We start from the raw sequence: 7,267 nt of genomic DNA, 5'->3' as shown, positions 1-7,267 counted from the left end.
GAGTGCGAGCCTTGCCCCGTGCATGGACTTCCGAAGTGATGACGTCAGCGGGAGCAGCCGCTCGGCCGTATCCGGCGGCATGTCACTGTTCCCCGGCCAGACTTGGCGGCAAGTCCCGGGGACGAACAAGCCCATGGAAGTAGGGGCTCAGCGGGAGCAGCCAGTTGGCCTATCCGGCCACATGTCACTGTCCCCCGGCCAGACTTGGCGGCAAGTCCCGGGGAGGAACAAGCCCATGGAAGTAGGAGCTCCGACTTCCAAAGTGATGACGTCAGCGGGAGCAGCCGCTCGGCCGTATCCGGCGGCATGTCACTGTTCCCCGGCCAGACTTGGCGGCAAGTCCCGGGGACGAACAAGCCCATGGAAGTAGGGGCTCAGCGGGAGCAGCCAGTTGGCCTATCCGGCCACATGTCACTGTCCCCCGGCCAGACTTGGCGGCAAGTCCCGGGGAGGAACAAGCCCATGGAAGTAGGAGCTCCGACTTCCAAAGTGATGACGTCAGCGGGAGCAGCCGCTCGGCCGTATCCGGCGGCATGTCACTGTTCCCCGGCCAGACTTGGCGGCAAGTCCCGGGGACGAACAAGCCCATGGAAGTAGGGGCTCAGCGGGAGCAGCCAGTTGGCCTATCCGGCCACATGTCACTGTCCCCCGGCCAGACTTGGCGGCAAGTCCCGGGGAGGAACAAGCCCATGGAAGTAGGAGCTCCGACTTCCAAAGTGATGACGTCAGCGGGAGCAGCCGCTCGGCCGTATCCGGCGGCATGTCACTGTTCCCCGGCCAGACTTGGCGGCAAGTCCCGGGGACGAACAAGCCCATGGAAGTAGGGGCTCAGCGGGAGCAGCCAGTTGGCCTATCCGGCCACATGTCACTGTCCCCCGGCCAGACTTGGCGGCAAGTCCCGGGGAGGAACAAGCCCATGGAAGTAGGAGCTCCGACTTCCAAAGTGATGACGTCAGCGGGAGCAGCCGCTCGGCCGTATCCGGCGGCATGTCACTGTTCCCCGGCCAGACTTGGCGGCAAGTCCCGGGGACGAACAAGCCCATGGAAGTAGGGGCTCAGCGGGAGCAGCCAGTTGGCCTATCCGGCCACATGTCACTGTCCCCCGGCCAGACTTGGCGGCAAGTCCCGGGGAGGAACAAGCCCATGGAAGTAGGAGCTCCGACTTCCAAAGTGATGACGTCAGCGGGAGCAGCCGCTCGGCCGTATCCGGCGGCATGTCACTGTTCCCCGGCCAGACTTGGCGGCAAGTCCCGGGGACGAACAAGCCCATGGAAGTAGGGGCTCAGCGGGAGCAGCCAGTTGGCCTATCCGGCCACATGTCACTGTCCCCCGGCCAGACTTGGCGGCAAGTCCCGGGGAGGAACAAGCCCATGGAAGTAGGAGCTCCGACTTCCAAAGTGATGACGTCAGCGGGAGCAGCCGCTCGGCCGTATCCGGCGGCATGTCACTGTTCCCCGGCCAGACTTGGCGGCAAGTCCCGGGGACGAACAAGCCCATGGAAGTAGGGGCTCAGCGGGAGCAGCCAGTTGGCCTATCCGGCCACATGTCACTGTCCCCCGGCCAGACTTGGCGGCAAGTCCCGGGGAGGAACAAGCCCATGGAAGTAGGAGCTCCTACTTCCAAAGCGATGACGTCAGCGGGAGCAGCCGCTCGGCCGTATCCGGCGGCATGTCACTGTTCCCCGGCCAGACTTGGCGGCAAGTCCCGGGGGACGAACAAGCCCATGGAAGTAGGGGCTCAGCGGGAGCAGCCAGTTGGCCTATCCGGCCACATGTCACTGTCCCCCGGCCAGACTTGGCGGCAAGTCCCGGGGAGGAACAAGCCCATGGAAGTAGGAGCTCCTACTTCCAAAGCGATGACGTCAGCGGGAGAAGCCGCTCGGCCTATCCGGCCACATGTCACCGTCCCCCGGCCACACTTGGCTATAGGTCCCGGGGAGGAATAATGCCCATGGAAGTAGGAGCTCCTACTTCCAAAGGGGCAAGTCAGCGGGAGCAGCCACTTGGCCTATTCGGCCAAGTTTCACTGTTCCCCGGCCACACTTGGCTGTAGGTCCCGGAGAGGAATAATGCCCATGGAAGTAAGAGCTCCTACCTCCAAAGGGGCAAGTCAGCGGGAGAAGCCACTTGGCCTATCCGGCCACATGTCACTGTCCCCCGGCCAAGCTTGGCTGTAGGTCCCGGGGAGGAATAATGCCCATGGAAGTAGGAGCTCCTACTTCCAAAGGGGCAAGTCAGCGGAAGAAGCCACTAGTTCTATCCGGCCAAGAGTCACTGTTCCCCGGCCTTACTTGGCAGTAGGTCCCGGGGAGGAATAATGCCCATGGAAGTAGGAGCTCCTACTTCCAAAGGGGCAAGTCAGCGGGAGAAGCCACTTGGCCTATCCGGCCAAGAGTCACTGTTCCCCGGCCACTCTTGGCAGTAGGTCCCGGGGAGGAATAATGCCCATGGAAGTAGGAGCTCCTACTTCCAAAGGGGCAAGTCAGCGGGAGAAGCCACTAGTTCTATCCGGCCAAGAGTCACTGTTCCCCGGCTACACTTGGCAGTAGGTCCCGGGGAGGAATAATGCCCATGGAAGTAGGAGCTACTACCTCCAAAGGGTGAAGACACTTGGCTCTAAGTCCCCGAGAGGTATACTGCCCATGGGAGTAAGAGCTCCTACTTCCAAAGGGGCAAGTCAGCGGGAGAAGCCACTTGGCCTACCCGGCCAAGAGTCACTGTTCCCCGGCCACACTTGGCAGTAGGTCCCGGGGAGGAATAATGCCCATGGAAGTAGGAGCTCCTACTTCCAAAGGGGCAAGTCAGCGGGAGAAGCCACTTGGCCTACCCGGCCAAGAGTCACTGTTCCCCGGCCACACTTGGCAGTAGGTCCCGGGGAGGAATAATGCCCATGGAAGTAGGAGCTCCTACTTCCAAAGGGGCAAGTCAGCGGGAGAAGCCACTTGGCCTATCCGGCCACATGTCACTGTCCCCCGGCCACACTTGGCTGTAGGTCCCGGGGTGGAATAATGCCCATGGAAGTAGGAGCTCCTACTTCCAAAGGGGCAAGTCAGCGGGAGCAGCCACTTGGCCTATCCGGCCAAGTGTCACTGTTCCCCGGCCACACTTGGCTGTAGGTCCCGGAGAGGAATAATGCCCATGGAAGTAAGAGCTCCTACCTCCAAAGGGTGAAGACACTTGGCTCTAAGTCCCCGAGAGGTATACTGCCCATGGAAGTGAGAGCTCCTACTTCCAAAGGGGCAAGTCAGCGGGAGAAGCCACTTGGCCTATCCGGCCAAGAGTCACTGTTCCCCGGCCACACTTGGCCGTAGGTCCCGGGGAGGAATAATGCCCATGGAAGTAAGAGCTCCTACTTCCATAGGGGCAAGTCAGCGGGAGAAGCCACTTGGCCTATCCGGCCAAGAGTCACTGTTCCCCGGCCACACTTGGCAGTAGGTCCCGGGGAGGAATAATGCCCATGGAAGTAGGAGCTCCTACTTCCAAAGGGGCAAGTCAGCGGGAGAAGCCACTTGGCCTATCCGGCCACATGTCACTGTCCCCCGGCCACTCTTGGCTGTAGGTCCCGGGAGGAATAATGCCCATGGAAGTAGGAGCTCCTACTTCCAAAGGGGCAAGTCAGCGGGAGAAGCCACTTGGACTATCCGGCCAAGAGTCACTGTTCCCCGGCCACACTTGGCAGTATGTCCCGGGGAGGAATAATGCCCATGGAAGTGGGAGCTCCTACTTCCAAAGGGGCAAGTCGGCGGGAGAAGCCACTTGGCCTATCCGGCCAAGAGTCACTGTTCCCCGGCCACACTTGGCAGTAGGTCCCGGGGAGGAATAATGCCCATGGAAGTAAGAGCTCCTACTTTCCAAAGGGGCAAGTCAGCGGGAGAAGCCACTTGGCCTATCCGGCCAAGAGTCACTGTTCCCCGGCCACACTTGGCAGTAGGTCCCGGGGAGGAATAATGCCCATGGAAGTAAGAGCTCCTACTTCAATAGGGGCAAGTCAGCGGGAGAAGCCACTTGGCCTATCCGGCCAAGAGTCACTGTTCCCCGGCCACACTTGGCAGTAGGTCCCGGGGAGGAATAATGCCCATGGAAGTAGGAGCTCCTACCTCCAAAGGGTGAAGACACTTGGCTCTAAGTCCCCGAGAGGTATAATGCCCATGGAAGTAAGAGCTCCTACTTCCAAAGGGGCAAGTCAGCGGGAGAAGCCACTTGGCCTATCCGGCCAAGAGTCACTGTTCCCCGGCCACACTTGGCTGTAGGTCCCGGGGAGGAATAATGCCCATGGAAGTAGGAGCTCCTACTTCCAAAGGGGCAAGTCAGCGGGAGAAGAGCCACTTGGCCTATCCGGCCAAGAGTCACTGTTCCCCGGCCACACTTGGCAGTAGGTCCCGGGGAGGAATAATGCCCATGGAAGTAGGAGCTACTACCTCCAAAGGGTGAAGACACTTGGCTCTAAGTCCCCGAGAGGTATACTGCCCATGGGAGTAAGAGCTCCTACTTCCAAAGGGGCAAGTCAGCGGGAGAAGCCACTTGGCCTATCCGGCCAAGAGTCACTGTTCCCCGGCCACACTTGGCAGTAGGTCCCGGAGAGGAATAATGCCCATGGAAGTAGGAGCTCCTACTTCCAAAGGGGCCAAGTCAGCGGGAGAAGCCACTTGGCCTACCCGGCCAAGAGTCACTGTTCCCCGGCCACACTTGGCAGTAGGTCCCGGGGAGGAATAATGCCCATGGAAGTAGGAGCTCCTACTTCCAAAGGGGCAAGTCAGCGGGAGAAGCCACTTGGCCTATCCGGCCACATGTCACTGTCCCCCGTCCACACTTGGCTGTAGGTCCCGGGGTGGAATAATGCCCATGGAAGTAGGAGCTCCTACTTCAAAAGGGGCAAGTCAGCGGGAGCAGCCACTTGGCCTACCCGGCCAAGTGTCACTGTTCCCCGGCCACCTTGGCTGTAAGTCCCGGAGAGGAATAATGCCCATGGAAGTAAGAGCTCCTACCTCCAAAGGGCGAAGACACTTGGCTCTAAGTCCCCGAGAGGTATACTGCCCATGGAAGTGAGAGCTCCTACTTCCAAAGGGGCAAGTCAGCGGGAGAAGCCACTTGGCCTATCCGGCCAAGAGTCACTGTTCCCCGGCCACTCTTGGCTGTAGGTCCCGGGGAGGAATAATGCCCATGGAAGTAGGAGCTACTACCTTCAAAGGGGCAAGTCAGCGGGAGAAGCCACTTGGCTTATCCGGCCAAGAGTCACTGTTCCCCGGCCACAATTTGCAGTATGTCCCGGGGAGGAATAATGCCCATGGAAGTAGGAGCTACTACCTCCAAAGGGTGAAGACACTTGGCTCTAAGTCCCCGAGTGGTATACTGCCCATGGAAGTAAGAGCTCCTACTTCCATAGGGCAAGTCAGCGGGAGAAGCCACTTGGCCTATCCGGCCAAGAGTCACTGTTCCCCGGCCACACTTGGCAGTAGGTCCCGGGGAGGAATAATGCCCATGGAAGTAGGAGCTCCTACTTCCAAAGGGGCAAGTCAGCGGGAGAAGCCACTTGGCCTATCCGGCCAAGAGTCACTGTTCCCCGGCCACTCTTGGCTGTAGGTCCCGGGAGGAATAATGCCCATGGAAGTAGGAGCTACTACCTCCAAAGGGGCAAGTCAGCGGGAGAAGCCACTTGGCCTATCCGGCAAAGAGTCACTGTTCCCCGGCCACACTTGGCAGTATGTCCCGGGGAGGAATAATGCCCATGGAAGTAGGAGCTACTACCTCCAAGGGGCAAGTCAGCGGGAGAAGCCACTTGGCCTATCCGGCAAAGAGTCACTGTTCCCCGGCCACACTTGGCTGTAGGTCGAGGGGAGGAATAATGCCCATGGAAGTAGGAGCTCCTACTTCCAAAGGGGCAAGTCAGCGGGAGAAGCCACTTGGCCTATCCGGCAAAGAGTCACTGTTCCCCGGCCACACTTGGCTGTAGGTCCCGGGGAGGAATAATGCCCATGGAAGTAGGAGCTCCTACTTCCAAAGGGGCAAGTCAGCGGGAGAAGCCACTTGGCCTATCCGGCCAAGAGTCACTGTTCCCCGGCCACACTTGGCAGGAGGTCCCGGGGAGGAATAATGCCCATGGAAGTAGGAGCTCCTACTTCCAAAGGGTCAAGTCAGCGGGAGAAGCCACTTCGCCTACCCGGCCAAGTGTCACTGTCCCCCGGCCACACTTGGCAGTAGGTCCCGGGGAGGAATAATGCCCATGGAAGTAGGAGCTCCTACTTCCAAAGGGGCAAGTCAGCGGGAGAAGCCACTTCGCCTACCCGGCCGAGTGTCACTGTCCCCCGGCCAGACTTGGCGGCAAGTCCCCGGGAGGAATAATGCCCATGGAAGTAGGAGCTCCTACTTCCAAAGGGGCAAGTCAGCGGGAGAAGCCACTTGGCCTATCCGGCCACATGTCACTGTCCCCCGGCCAGACTTGGCGGCAAGTCCCGGGGAGGAATAATGCCCATGGAAGTAGGAGCTCCTACTTCCAAAGGGGCAAGTCAGCGGGAGAAGCCACTTCGCCTACCCGGCCAAGTGTCACTGTCCCCCGGCCAGACTTGGCGGCAAGTCCCGGGGAGGAATAATGCCCATGGAAGTAGGAGCTCCTACTTCCAAAGGGGCAAGTCAGCGGGAGAAGCCACTTGGCCTACCCGGCCAAGTGTCACTGTCCCCCGGCCAGACTTGGCGGCAAGTCCCGGGGAGGAATAATGCCCATGGAAGTAGGAGCTCACTTGGCTCTACGTCTTCGAGAGGTATAATGCCCATGGAAGTAAGAGCTCCTACTTCCAAAGGGGCAAGTCAGCGGGAGAAGCCACTTCGCCTACCCGGCCAAGTGTCACTGTCCCCCGGCCAGACTTGGCGGCAAGTCCCGGGAGGAATAATGCCCATGGAAGTAGGAGCTCACTTGGCTCTAAGTCTTCGAGAGGTATAATGCCCATGGAAGTAAGAGCTCCTACTTCCAAAGGGGCAAGTCAGCGGGAGAAGCCACTTCGCCTACCCGGCCAAGTGTCACTGTCCCCCGGCCAGACTTGGCGGCAAGTCCCGGGGAGGAATAATGCCCATGGAAGTAGGAGCTCCTACTTCCAAAGGGGCAAGTCAGCGGGAGAAGCCACTTCGCCTACCCGGCCAAGTGTCACTGTCCCCCGGCCAGACTTGGCGGCAAGTCCCGGGGAGGAATAATGCCCATGGAAGTAGGAGCTCCTACTTCCAAAGGGGCAAGTCAGCGGGAGAAGCCACTTCGCCTACCCGGCCAAGTGTCACTGTCC

The sequence above is a fragment of the Engystomops pustulosus genome, unplaced genomic scaffold, assembly GCF_040894005.1.
Source record: "Engystomops pustulosus unplaced genomic scaffold, aEngPut4.maternal MAT_SCAFFOLD_356, whole genome shotgun sequence".
Taxonomy (NCBI): domain Eukaryota; kingdom Metazoa; phylum Chordata; class Amphibia; order Anura; family Leptodactylidae; genus Engystomops; species Engystomops pustulosus.
This window is presented reverse-complemented; position numbering follows the sequence as displayed.